Source organism: Anas platyrhynchos, chromosome 1 (assembly GCF_047663525.1).
Source record: "Anas platyrhynchos isolate ZD024472 breed Pekin duck chromosome 1, IASCAAS_PekinDuck_T2T, whole genome shotgun sequence".
Classification (NCBI taxonomy): Eukaryota; Metazoa; Chordata; class Aves; order Anseriformes; family Anatidae; genus Anas; species Anas platyrhynchos.
In genome coordinates this window covers 99,375,266-99,389,638 of record NC_092587.1, presented here as the reverse complement: position 1 = coordinate 99,389,638, position 14,373 = coordinate 99,375,266, and the positions used below count along the sequence as shown (strand labels likewise).

The window sequence follows — 14,373 nt, the reverse complement described above, 5'->3', positions numbered from 1 at the left end:
TCCCCTAATTTAGAGCTGAGAAAACTGTAAATTGATCCTGCAATAGGAATGTGATCAAGTGGTGTTAAAAGAAAGGGGGAAGGGGAAAAGAAAGGAGAGGGAATACTTCACAGTAGCAACTGGATGCTTTCTCATTTTCCAAGGTGCAGAAAAACAGAATTTATAATTGAACATATAGGATTAAAAACTACTATTTGCTCTCTAAGCACATTCAGTTCTGACTGCCTGCTCTTATTAACCAGCTTGTCACCAGAAAATGTTCCTTATTAAGTTGTCCAAGTAATAAAATGTTTCTGTTTTTCTTCATATAAAATTAATGTATCCAGACTGCTATTGTATTTGCCACACTCTGCACTTTAAATGTAAATATTATCAGTTATTTTCATTATGAAACTGCTGTACTGATGCATATACTGTTAATTCAATTTTCCTCCACCAGCTTTGTTCTTTTTAAGCAAACAGCCAACACCCTTCTCATGAACCCAGATGACTGCACTCTTTTGGGCAAAACAATTTCTGCTATGGCACTGTGGAGTTAATTTAAGTTTCACACGGTGAAGTCAAACAGGCAATACGAAAGAATCTGCTAGCACCAGAATTCTGAGTTTGCTACTATGATTTCATAATGTACAGGGGAAAATAGTTCATTCTGATAGAGCTTGCAATGTACCTTTGTACTTGCACAAGTACTTTGAGATTAACCATACTAATGACCTGTAACACATTTTCACCTCTTTGAGTTGAGGAAGACTGGTAAAGTGTGAAAAGATAATGTAAACAAGGGAAAGTCTCACCCAAAGACAGATCAGAGTTGAAGGAACTAAGTAAAGGAATTGAATCAGATTTAGCAATGAAGCTATGTGGTATCGCAACTGAGAAAACAGTATAAATGTATTTGCTACGGCTTCATGATTTGTTCTGAAATATTAAGTTGACAAATTTGAAAGAGTATTTCACTGCCTATTTCAAAACAATGTACTCATTGTATTACTCTTCTGTTTACATTGGAAACTCAGGTACACCTTTTAATTGCTACTTACCCATGTACTTCCACAGTACTTCCATGATGAAATGTTTTAGGATTAAGAGAGGCAACACTGACAGAATAGCAATTTCAGGAGGCTTTACATCCTGTGAAAGACAGCGTGATCCTTAAGGAAAAGGAGAAGGAAGGAAACATGAGGAAAATTTTGTTGTAATTTCAGGAGCCAACATTCCACACAGAAAGCAGCCACCTTAACATGCTTAGAGATGATCATTTTTTCTGTGATCTGTCCAAAAGTGCCCATTTTCTTTTTTCTGTGACTTTTTAAAATATTGGTCCAGCTTAATAAATTTATAGCATCTAAACAAACTTAATCTATGCAATAAAAAGTATGAATGATATAACTGTATGAAATGCATGAAAATTATGTTTTTCTCTTACTTTGTATTAAAGATATTTAATACAATGCAATTTTCTATCTTTCCTCCTCCCCATCCTAAAACCACAGAATAAGATAAAGACTGTTTAAACACCTTAACATTTCAGTTTTAGACCCGTTTTCTGAACATTCAAGTTTAGAAGTGTTTGGGTTGCTTACAATATTCCTGACATGATTTTGCTCTTACATCATTGACATAACCACGTAACTGCAAATTAAGCCAGAAATTTGCCTTTTAAGAGACATGGCAATATTTAATGAAAATCCCCAAAAGCATATTCCCACACATTGTTTCACATGATTTTAAGAAGTATGAGGTCAGAAAAAATATACTTTAAAAATGGTGAGATGCACAGATATTGGGCTATTTTACTCAACTTTGGGAAAAGAGAACTACAAGTAGTTCTTTACAGAAATCTCAAAGTAGAAAATACTTTATCTGATCCTGATAAAGAGCGGGAATAATAGTCAAGACACCCAGAAAATCACATTACGTTAGCAGCAAAGAACAATAGGGAAAAACAATCAAAACATTCTTTTTATCAGAAATGTTTACTATTTTACTAAGTTTGATTTTACATAACATTCAAAAACTTTTTCATATCATTTGCACAAAAAGCAATCTTTTTAGACTACCAGATTTCTCAATCTTGTTTTTTTCTCAAACTTTTTTTTTTCTAAAAACAAGTTAACATTTCTAAAATCCTAATTTAAAAGTGTATAAATTATCAACACTCTCTATAATATCTTATTATTTTCAGAAGAGTGGAGTACTTTCTTCTGATTCCTCTTAAATAACAGGCAGCAGAATCTTTAAAGCTGAGCTTTCTATGCCCATTTTCTATTTTGTATTTTTTGTCCAATGCTGTATACAAACTAGGCTAAACAGTCTCTTATCCAAGGAACTCGAAATACTTTACTAAAGGAGATAAGTAAAACATCAACATTTATACTCCATAGAGGGAAGTTGGTCAGAGAGAGGTATAGAGTTAATAACCTGAGGTCACAAGTCAGGTCACTTGCATAATCCTGTTTTAGCATTATGACCAGATACTCCATTACTGTCACTTGAATGAGCATAGTTTAGGGGGAAAATATTTCTTAGAATACTAATTACAGTACTTGCAACACACCTGAAAAATCACTGAAGGTCTTGAAAGAACTGAACTAATTATACATCCAGGAATGCCACACTATGATACAATCTGGACTGATGCTTTTCATGTGGATTTAAATAGGAAAACACATGTTTGTACCAATTTTGTAATGATTCGCCATCACACAACAATTAGTTCACTACTCCACAGTCTGGTTCCTGAAATAATTCTGCTCACATTGTTAGGAGTCATTGTCGTAACTTCACTGCTGTGGACTTACATAAGTGCAGGGAATTCACAGTCCTTGTGAAAACAGAGCAGCACTTCCTTCTGCTGCTTCTGGCTTTCAGACCTTCCAGCACTATGTATTTCCTAGCCACTGTGTTTTTAAGGTTTAAAGTGCATCTGTTGGTTCTGCAGCTTATAAAAATGGACCTGTAAATGAAAGCGGCAACTTTGAGCCACTACATCTGTCTCTGAAAGAAAAAAAAAAAAAAACAAAACAAAAACTTATATCCTGCTATCTTCTGTGAAGGTTTAGTCTGTATGAATGTAGCAGCCGAGAAGCAAGTCATTTTTCATGCATTGCAACAGATCTTCTTAACATTGTTATTTACATACTATTGATTTGTTATGTTTGGCCATCTGTTTGTGGGTGAAATACTGTACGCATATTTCTCTCTCTTTTTTTTTTTTTTTAAATTTGATTTTGTTTAAAAAGCTTAACAAAATCTTCTCTTTCTCCCCTCAAAAATACTCCATGTTCTTTTCATCCCGTTGGAAAAATGCTACATAATGATAGCCCAAGACATTAACAATACCCTCAGTGAAATATCATCTGTGGATTTCCTTTGGATCTAAAGCACTGAATGGATAATTCTGGATCCCTTTTTCACTATAGAGACATTTTTCCTCCTATACAATGATATTACACAGAAAGCGTGGTTTCACACCATTTAACTCTTATGTTCCTCTGTTTTAAATATTCTAACTGCCATTTTCTTGAACTTGTAAATACCTTTAAACAGCAGATCAAGACTGCTCAAAAAACCAAAGATATACATTTGACAAGGACAATATAAAATTTGCATTGCACTTCAAATTCAGCTAGAAGAAGACCTGCTATACTAATACCCTGGAAGCAATATCTTCTATAAATCCTTTAACAGCAGCTGTTTTGAACACAGTAGCTGATCTGAAATGCCCTGTGATTTAAATCCAAGTAGTACACAAAGTAATCCTCAAACAACTGAATCCTATTTAACTTCACAAAACACCTGAATTTGAATGTAAGAAAAGCAACCATTTCTAAAACCCCACTTTTAAATACACATTTAAACTTAATCTCTTTTTCTACGTCTTTCTTGAAGCATACCACCTGTACATCCATCTCAATTATATGTTCATGTATATACATATTTTTAAAAGTATAATGTATTCAGCTTACTAAAAACAGTTTCTAAGGAGAATTTTCCTCAGTTCTAAGACTAACTCTACAGTTTTCAGTGCCTGATCATACTTTGGACAGCAACAAGCTGTATGCTCTAAACTGCTTTTTGAGCCAGTAAGAAAGAAGTATTTATTATGTTAGCCACTGTATTTTTTTTTCTTTTCTCAGTACAGGAAATTTGCAAAAACAAACAAACAACAATGAAGCAAACAAACAAACAAACAAACAAACACGAAAAACAACCCATGAGTAAATAGAATTTCCAACCAGGACCAAAACATGGCATTGCAAAATTCATAACAAAAGAAAACTGGACAGCCACCCAAACCCAACTTATTTATGATAAGATTTACACTAGTGTTGTATCAACACTTTGACCTACTGTTACGGTACTTGTTTGCAAATGCTGGGTTGATGCATAAAATCAGTGCTTAAAAGACAATGTTCTAATTGAGATTGCTTCTCTCTAAAAATAATAAGAAATACAAACTTCACATGAATCCACCACCACTCCAATCTAAGGTGTTACAACTCCACTAACTTGCCCTCCTCAAGCTGAATAACAAGATATCATGTCAGGATAAGGACCCTATGATGGTGTCAATTCTAAATCAGAGAAATATTTAATGTTATTGTTCATAACATTCAGAGGCATTGACTCATATCCCTGAAGCCCACAATCATAAGAATTCAAAAGCCAGTAATTCTCCAGCTTTTTAATTCTCATCTCTTTGCCTGAAGCTACTACCCATGGCAGAGTTAGTGGAAAGGACCACTTCTGTGCCTCAGCCATTTCAGTTCAACACTTAGTGTTGAACTGAATGGACCTTGGGAAAAAGTAGCAAAATTTCATGCAAATGTCCACTACTGTCAGATTTACTACACAGAGGGTAACTTCCAGCGAAGTATGAGGGTGAAAGATTGGAAACGGTATCTTCTTAGAGGCTGCAGCAAGATTTACCACCATCTATCAGTCAGAGATCACTGAGCCACAGAGCCTCTGGAAGCTTGCATCTATGCTCAGTGTCTCCTGTCTTTCTTACAGAGAACTCAAAATTAAAAAAAAAAAAAAAAAAAAAAAAAAAAAAGATAAAATTTGTAAAACCCAGAATAATTGGTCTAGCAGTAACAAACTAAATTTGTTTTAGATTTGCATTTCTTATTTATTTTTTTTTTTTGTATATACATACATATATATATATTTAGTGGTACTTTGTCTTTCTCTTAAGCAGAAATAGAAACAGTAATTCATTCACAGTTTGGCTTTCAAACACCACACACTTAGGTTACTTTAAAATGATTTGTTTATATTAATAACTTTGCTGTGTATACAACATACCGCTGTTGTATCATTTTGATTTGCATCATATTGATGCCTATTCAAGCCCTAAGAAAATCTATTGTGCACCTTGTAAGGTTATTTCTATGAAACAACATTTTAAATAAAATCAATAAATAATGTGACCTGAAGGTACAGTGAGCTGCTCACACTGCCTAAGAATTGCTAGGACAAGTCTCCCTGAGGCTCATAAACTTCCTGTCGCTTGTCTGTTAGGTTTCAACACAAATTTGAATGATTCAACTGGACACACTGGGACAAGTGAACCTAAAAGAAAACAGGAAAAATCAGTTCACCGACATGACAGGAATTCTGAACTTTCTAAAGTAGAGGAGCCATCAAAATAGCCAAAATGAAAGTGACATTCAGTTCCAGAGCATAGTGTTTTTCTACATGTGATTTAAAAATATTTCAGAAGCTATCTTCCTTCTCTTATGACAGCTCCTATTTGTAATTCAGTCACTTACCACATTTTCATGAAATAAAAACTTTGTTCCCCTTTCTTTTGTGTGCCAGGCTATTAGACTATTTCACGGCATGCTGGGGGATGGCATCAGCACTCTGAGTGGGGCAAATGTTCCTAGGAAGGCAGAAAGAAAAACCTCGATTTCATGTTCAGCTAATACAGGTAAGAAAACACTGTTACATTCCAATGACTGCACTGATCCACACAACTCTGTGTAATCTTTTTGTCACTTAAAACTGTACACAGAATACAACTGTTCTCTAAAATAACTATGCTAGCACAACTGCTAACCTGAATTTAGCTAAGTTTTGCAAAGGTACCCCATAGCAATACAGCCTATATGTCCTCCTGTATGGGATAGAGCAGTGCAAACCTTTAAAATGACTGTGTATGTGTACCCCAAGTAGGCAGAGTAAAGATGTGCAAATTTAACTATACCAGCTGCGGTGGTAATGTTTATGGACATAGGAAACCTTAGGTTACAGCAACAAAAAAACTTTTTGGATAGCATAGATTCTGCTAAGGTATGGTTTTTATACTGATAATGGCTCCAATGCCTGATGCTATACCAGTAACAACTACATTAACAAGGAAAAAATGTTTTCTTGATTGACTTACTGATGCAACATCTTTCTTTCTTTCTTTCTTTCTTTCTTTCTTTCTTTCTTTCTTTCTTTCTTTCTTTCTTTCTTTCTTTCTTTCTTTCTTTCTTTCTTTCTTTCTTTCTTTCTTTCTTTCTTTCTTTCTTTCTTTCTTTCTTTCTTTCTTTCTTTCTTTCTTTCTTTCTTTCTCTTGGTGTTGGCATTATCTACCACCTAATCAGTGGCCTTCTTTGCTAGTACTGCCCAAATATTACAGACCCATAAGGACTAGGTATTTGAATGCAATAGATATAAAAATCAAAACAATTAATTTGTAAAAATTAAAGACTCAGTGTAACAACTTTCTCTTCTTATTCTCTCTGTTTCTGTATCTTTCATTTTTTACAAAGCAAACTGCATTTGAAATTTATGGAAGGAAAAAGAAAATAAAAAACTCCTCACTTAAATGGCTACTGGATGAAGACTCACAGTCTTTCATTTGTCCTTAGTGCTTATGCCCAGACATGGATACCACTAAGCACAACATGCTTTTATTCATGTATAGCATACAACTCTGAGAAAGCAGTAAAACAAGAGAAAGAAATGAAAGTTTATTAACTAAGTGTAGGACCTTCTAATTAATATAGTGATGTCTCAGCACCATCACTGAGCTGATCAATATCACAATCAATATTCTCATTTGCAACTTTATGCAACTTAAGGGCAACAAGCTACCACATTAAAAAAAAAAAAAAAAAAGTCTATAAATCATGCTTAGCACTCAAGGCAAATAATAAATGCTTATCCAACCAACTTTTTTAATGTTTACTTAAAGGAAATTAGCTTCCATCAGTTAGTGTAACTCAACATCAGAAACAACACCTATCTTCCAGTGCTGCTGAATAAGAAAAACGGAAGCCTTCAAATGCAACAGCTGTATTTTCCTACCCAGAATAACTGTTTCCTCTAATATTAATTCAAAAGTTCCCTCTAATTCTCAGCTCATAAATCCAAGGATAATCTACTTTGAGATTTTTTTCCAGATTATCATTTAGAAAAGTCTACAGACTGACAAATAAAACACTGATATCAATACTAATATGGCAATGAACCAACAGAATCCTAGGTAGCAGAAGTTTCCAAAGGCTACCAAAGTAATGCCACTCTTTCTTTCTGAAGGCTGTGAGTTATTTCAGTAGAAGTCATCACCACTTCTATGTTACATTTCTATTGCAAAACTTTCAGTTTTCTAGGAAAATAGGAGAAGAAAACATGGAAAAAATCTACTAAAACAGTATTGTATTTTGATCTTTTTGCATTCTCATGAAAATTGTTTTAAGAAGAGAGGTACACTCAGGCAGATGATTCAGTGTGTTGTTTTATTTTTTCCTTTTTTTTTTTTTTTTCTCTTTTTGTGTTAGTGGAGTCTTTCTATGCAGAATGACAGTCCCATAATAGAAGTTAAATATGAATAACTTGGTATATATGAACAGAAGTCAAACAAACCATCACAAATTAAAGACAGGAGTGAAAAAGAATGAAAAGAATGTGTTGGCTTTACAAACAGCAGAAAAAGTACAGTGATAAATTTGGTCATTTGTGTGCTTTAATATTTATTGTTATCACAATGTACACTTGGAAAAAGAGCAGCTAGAACTTAACCTTGGAACAATACAGCTGTGGAAATACAGGTCTCTGCCACCTGAAGCATAACTGAGTCTTCTTCAGCTATTTTAGTACAGGACGTACGTTGCACAACTCTGATTCAATTGCAGGGACAGTAGCATTATTGTATACTGGTCAATTTACTACAATACTCCATTGCTCTCCTCCCTGACCCACAGATATCTAGACTTATAAAAAAGAAAATACATTTGAAAGAAGAAAGCAGTTCCTTGAAAGGTCAAGAGTGTATTACATAGAGGACAGATCATAAAGCAATAGAACAACACACTTGTTCTTTCAACTACACTCAAAACCATTCATTTATTTTCTTTGTTATAAAGAAAATATTGCAGATGTACAAGAACATTTTTATGGCATACAGTATTTGCCATCTGAGTGTGACATAGCAAGAGGATATGCAGTTATCTCCCCTGTACACCTGTATGGACACTTGATTTATTTTATTATGAAATACTGATAAAATGTACAACTTGGGTTAAACTTCTGAGAACTTCATAGCTTCTTTTTGAGCACATTTATATATGAATAAACACATATAAACAAATCAGGCAATTTACAGTAATCCAGAAAAGATTGATGAAACATACTTGGTTAATAACTTTTGCTGGAAAATGGTTTAGCAAAACTATGCCAAATCCAAGTATTTTCAGCAGAAAACAAATGTTAGGAAGGGTAGAAATAGTTGGTTTATTTTTTTTGAAGAAAAAAATCAAATTTTTAAGTACTGAGGAAATATTTAGATGACAACCTTCTGTCACTTGCATCTCCTTCATGCTTGTTTTCCTGTTCCTCACTTTATATGAGCGTTGTGGCTAGGACACTCATGTGAGTTCTAGTCTTGCTCTTCTTTGGTTTCTTCACAATTATGGTACACAAGTAATCTTTTACTTATTCAAAAGATGTCCTAAATACTTGAGATAGCACACTGTCCCTTGAAGAAATTTCATTTTGTATAAAATGCTTAAGAATATACTACAGCAAAAACTGGATGGAACCACTGTGCCACCTTCCAGAAGAGTGCTTCAATCATGTAATTAGATGGTAGAGGACAAAAATCAGGTCCAACACTTAATAGACTTTGTGAGAGTCACCTAACTCCTCTCATGCATGTAATTTTACACTTCCCTTAAACATCCAGAAGGAATTTAAAAAATCCTGAAAAATATTGTCTTCAGACTGACCCAAATGGATTCCTCTTCAGGTGGGCTTTTGAACTGAGAAAAGATGAATTATTGTAACTATACTGTGAAACCCATGTGCTATTCCCCAAGGCAGAAGTACCAAGTTGCCCAACTCAACAGTCAAAAGCTTTGAAAGTACTAACAAAGAGGTGCAAAGAAAACTTGAAGCACAAGGAGGTCACAGAAAGGTGAGAGAAATATGAAGAGGCATGAAAATGTCTCTCTAGAATATACTGAGATGCACTTCATCACTGTCAAGAATGAGAAAAAGAGGTGAACACATAATAAAAGCAAACTTTAATACTGATTAAAGTGAGAAGGCTGGAATTCTGTTATCACTGATTTACAATTCAGGAATGCTTACTGATAAAGTGAATAATTTAAGATTTGCTATCTGAGATATACATATACATATCAGATATAATGTATTACTGGAAGATACTAAAAAAATAATTTTGCACATTCAGAAATAGTGTATATTGAACAGCAAAAACTATTGACAACAAATCCTTCTGGCAGTCTTACAAAATCAGCTTTAGAGCGTAAAACGTTAGACCCCAAAGTCTGAGATGCGTTCTCTGGTTTCTACTTCTGTTTCCAAGTAGAAAAACAATAGTGGAGATCAAAACAAGTAAGTCTGAGAGTCACAAGCTAAACCAAACATTATTAAATTTAATTATAATTAAAGTTAGAAGATCATGGTGGAAAACTAAGTACTGCATGTTATAAACTTTCTGGTTCTACTCTTAAGCTTCTAAAGATGGCTATCCAGAGGTGGTTTATTAAACTAGACTGACTTTGCTTCTGTGGAAAAAGCAAAAAGAGATTAATCATTCAGCAACATGCCTGCAACTCCATATTTTGGACTGTCTGTGCAAATGTACAGCTAAAAAAATAATCTATCTACAGATAACTGTAGCTTTGGATCATAGACACAGAAGAGAAAATTTCAATAGATCTTTTAATAGTTTGTAAACAACAGGTATTATAAAGGGAGATAAGAGAAGAGTATTTTCCAAAAGAAATATTACTGAATATCTATCATGAGGCACGGAATGAAAAAATATTAAGGATGCTCTTCCAATGCTGCTGACTTTGAAAACCAAACCGTAGCTCTAGTCAGTAGAATTTATGCATATATACATGTATGTCAAAAATAGTATCATTGGTATATTCTGACAGATTTAGCTTAGAATACTGGAATGTTAGCTTTTCTGTTCATTCCTTTATTTCCCTGGGTTTATTGGAACAGAACACCAACTTTTGTTCTATTGAGAATCTGGTGCCTGGCTTCTCCCTATTACAGAAGAAAATCAGTGATCTTTCTTTCACAGATCTTCTGGTATTTCCTGTGTGCAAAAAAAGATACTCCCTGAAGATAGAAAAGATCCTTTCTATTATAATAAGTCCTTTCTTCACTTCTAGCTGTTGTTTAGTTAGAATAAAAGAACGATGTACATTTTTAGGTGCAAACATTTGATACTGAGATGAGCACAGCATGGAAATGAATGATTTGCTAATATATACAAAGGTTGTGGTTTCAGACTTTACTGCTTAACCAAGTGCACCAGTCATTATCTGTCCATACTGACCAGATATTCTTTTCATCCTTATCAACCAGAAAGTTACTTTCTCATTAAATGAATCTTGAGATTCTTGTGCACAATTTGTCTGACTTAATATTTTCCTTCCAACTGCATATTGTCTCCCATTCATGCCCTGCTGGTATTTTTCAAGAACCATATCTTTCATTGTTTCGCTGATGTTGTGTTTCATGCAGCTTATACAACATTACTATTCTGCATTCATTTGCAAAGTCAGGTAACTTTCTGTACCAGGCTCGGTTCTGTCAGGTAAGCCCTCATTCAACAGACATTTTAGTCATATGCTTTTAAACTTAAGAATACAGACAGTCTATTTCTCATATGTTCCAACTCTTTGCTGACCTGGAGTCAGTGCTGAGAATATGCACAGGGTTGAGCTAGCCAGGCAGAAGACACCACTGCACTATCAGCTGCACAGCCAGAATACTTGGAGTTCTTGTCTATGTTGAAAAGTCACCTTGCTTTATGTAAGTTGGTGAAAATAATATATAGCAAAACCTGCCTTGTTTATTAATCTCTCATACCCCAGAGTCTGACAGAAGTCTGCTTCACTCAGTATCTCTCTTACACCTGATCACCACTACACCAAACGAGCTTCTCCACAGCAAACAACTCTCCCAGAAGAGATGCAAATGGAATCTGCACAGGTCCTTGTCAAATAGATAAAGTTATTCCCAAAATGATGAGGAATAAATTATTCTGGTACCTTTACGCAAGGGTCCCTACAAGTGGGTCATGCCAATATAGTGAATATCAATTCATAAAGGACAGTATCTCCTTTTCTGGCACCCATTGACAAGTCCAATGAAGGCACTGTGAAGAAACAATCAAAGTGAATCTCTCTCTGGTTTATGAAAATTCTCACTTGCTGCTGCTTTTTAATTCAACTGCCTCAATAAGAATGTACTAAAGTCTTAAAGCACTAAATCTAAATCACATTTGTTTCTGCCTTGAAAAATTACTTTGGGGTTTAACTTATACTCTACTTGCTGCCACCTGCCAATTGCCCCCAGAACAAGGTTTGCTCTGACCTTATTGAAAACCTTCAAAGCCACTTACTATGCTACGTATAACACTATTTATAACACATCTGTCCTATATTTGATTGAAAGACCTAGAGAATTACTTGAAGTTTTGTTCATTCAAAACTAATCTTCTAACTCAAAGGCTGTCAGTACAGTACATCCCCTGATAGTTTTGGTTGCATGCTATTTAGCAAAATGATCATAATACTTTTTGATGCCAAACAAAGGAAACATTTAGAATACCATGTCTTCAAGTGTCTGGTAAAACAAAAGCCATCCTTTCAGTCTCTGCAGAATATTGCCAAATATTCATCTGTGCTGTAACTAAATGCCATCTATGTTGGACTGGACATATTTTTGATAGCTTAGAATCAGCCTAGAGAACTAATGCTATTTATTTTTTATCTTCCTGACAGAACATCTTATTTGATTTTCCTGCAGAGCATACAGTATCTAAATCTTGCCTTTGCAATAAAAACAAACTCTACTCATTCACCTTTTCTCTGTGGTATTACATAGACATTCTTGCATAGAAAATTAAATATTTCCATCTTCAACCAGTCTGAGAATATGTTCCTTTAAGAATTAGAATATTTATTGCATTTTCACCCAAAATACATAGGGAAGAATTTTATTCATTATTTCAGTAATCTACACTTAACATGAAAGCAGTCAAACTTCATATGTATATCATTTTCATTAGGTGTTTTAGCTATTTAGCTATATTGAACAGTGGCAGAATACTTACTTATATTTCATAAGCTTTGTTAGTTCCATAAAATGTAGTAAAAGTATGTAAATTTTAATTCAGTTTACTCATTTAGGTAACTAATCCACATCCAGCTGTTTCCCACTACTTGGCCTGTTCTACCAGATGAGTATCAGCACATTTACACACTTCTGCAGAGGTGAAGACAGGTGGTAACTACTGCAGAGAGGTGGAAGACAAAAAATTGTGAGGCTGCTACCAAGATCTGCTCGTTTTTTAGCACTGAGTGCTTCTGCTGCCTGATTGCTATAGAGACCAGTCATCAGCCTAAGAAGGAGCTGTTATTAGCATCTGTGGGCAGGCAGAAGCAGACAGGAGAAAAGCATCTCTAGCTAAATTGAAGATTTCTGTTCCAAAGGGAGGAAGAATAAAGGGCTGGTGGTGGTAGCAACAAAACCAATAAAAAAAAGGAGGATGAAAAAACAGAGGGAAAAGAGTGAATTTGACAAAAGTGGTGCACATGGAGAGCCAGATGGCAAATCCTGATGCTGCTTCAGTCTTAATGGGATGAGGGAATGTCATGGTCTATTAGCATTTTCTAATGCAGTACATACTCTCTGCCACACGAAGACACCTCACAGACATGCAGTCTCTGATCAACATCATATCCTTATTTTCCCATGTTCGCAGATGAACCACTTTCTATGTAAGCCACGGATTTGCTAACACTTAACCGTTACTTTGCAAAAAATGCAAGGGTTCAACATTCAGAATCTGTAAAATTAAATTTATAATAACCAAGGACTACATTTGCTAAAAATCTGCATAATTCCCGTTACTGTAAACTGGTATTTGAAATATTTTTAATCATTGATACTTCACAGTGCTTATACATCATGAATTGTATAGGGTCTAAGGAACATTTCAATAACCAGATCAATCTGGATCTCCTACATATCAAATTCCATCTAAAATATTAAATATATCCTTTTTTTTCCCAATAAATCATCATAATAAAAAAGCAGCCCCAATTGTTTACTAAATATTATGACTTTCTAACATAGAACATAGTGACTTTTCCAATGTTCCTGTGTTGCATATATATTGGACATGTGAAACACAAACACTTGGGAAATAATAAGTGTTTATTCCAGCAAAAGTTCAAAGTTAGCAGCACTTAAAAGTAGGGTTGCTCTTAGACAAAGCCTAAATGTTCACAGATTTTCATACAGTAATACAAAGTGTGCAAGTGGGGGAAAGGAGTTGAATTTTTTTCTACTTGTACAGCTTTCATCTGAAATCAAATGCATGAATTTTTGAGGATGACTATTTTTGCATGTGTTTGTACCTTTCCAGACACTCTGTGAGACTTTATACACTACAGAAAATAATAGTATTTATGTGGCTTCCAAAAACGACATTGCCTGTAACATGAGGTGTTCAGGTAAAGAAAACAGAATGCAAACCTATTTATGCTTCAGTAATTTATGGTATAATCTAGAGTAACAAGCAAGCTGTTTTACAAACCATTTCGTATTTTCAGATTTCTGTTGATTTAAATTTAGAACATCAATACTGCTTTTTATGATATGAAGTTTTTTATCTTGTATTTTCCAAAAAGATTTTTTTTTTTTTTTTTATGTTTTCATTTTTGTTTGTTTGTTTGTTTGTTTGTTTTTTAAGCAATGGTCAGGAGCATCCATCAGGCCAGGAATTCACACGCTCAGGATATGTAAAGAGGTAGAGAAAATGCAAAGATTTGTTAACCAGCTCTCAAAGGTCAGCAATAAATATGTATGTCTTTACTGAAT

General features: G+C 34.4%; 1 long non-coding RNA gene across 2 annotated transcripts in view; it reads right to left on the bottom strand.

Moving 5' to 3' along the window:
- Positions 1-14,373, bottom strand: part of LOC106016458 (uncharacterized) — a 40,060-nt gene that overhangs the window by 7,337 nt on the left and 18,350 nt on the right. Inside the window, exons 3-4 of one of the 2 annotated variants that reach the window (XR_001189187.4) lie at positions 5,778-5,890; positions 5,185-5,577 (exon numbers count right to left, since the gene is read on the bottom strand). This is a non-coding gene — a long non-coding RNA (uncharacterized lncRNA). Of the gene's footprint in view, positions 1-1,040; positions 1,152-5,184; positions 5,578-5,777; positions 5,891-14,373 lie in introns of those variants that run through there. The other variant, XR_002401175.4, reaches the window with a different exon arrangement.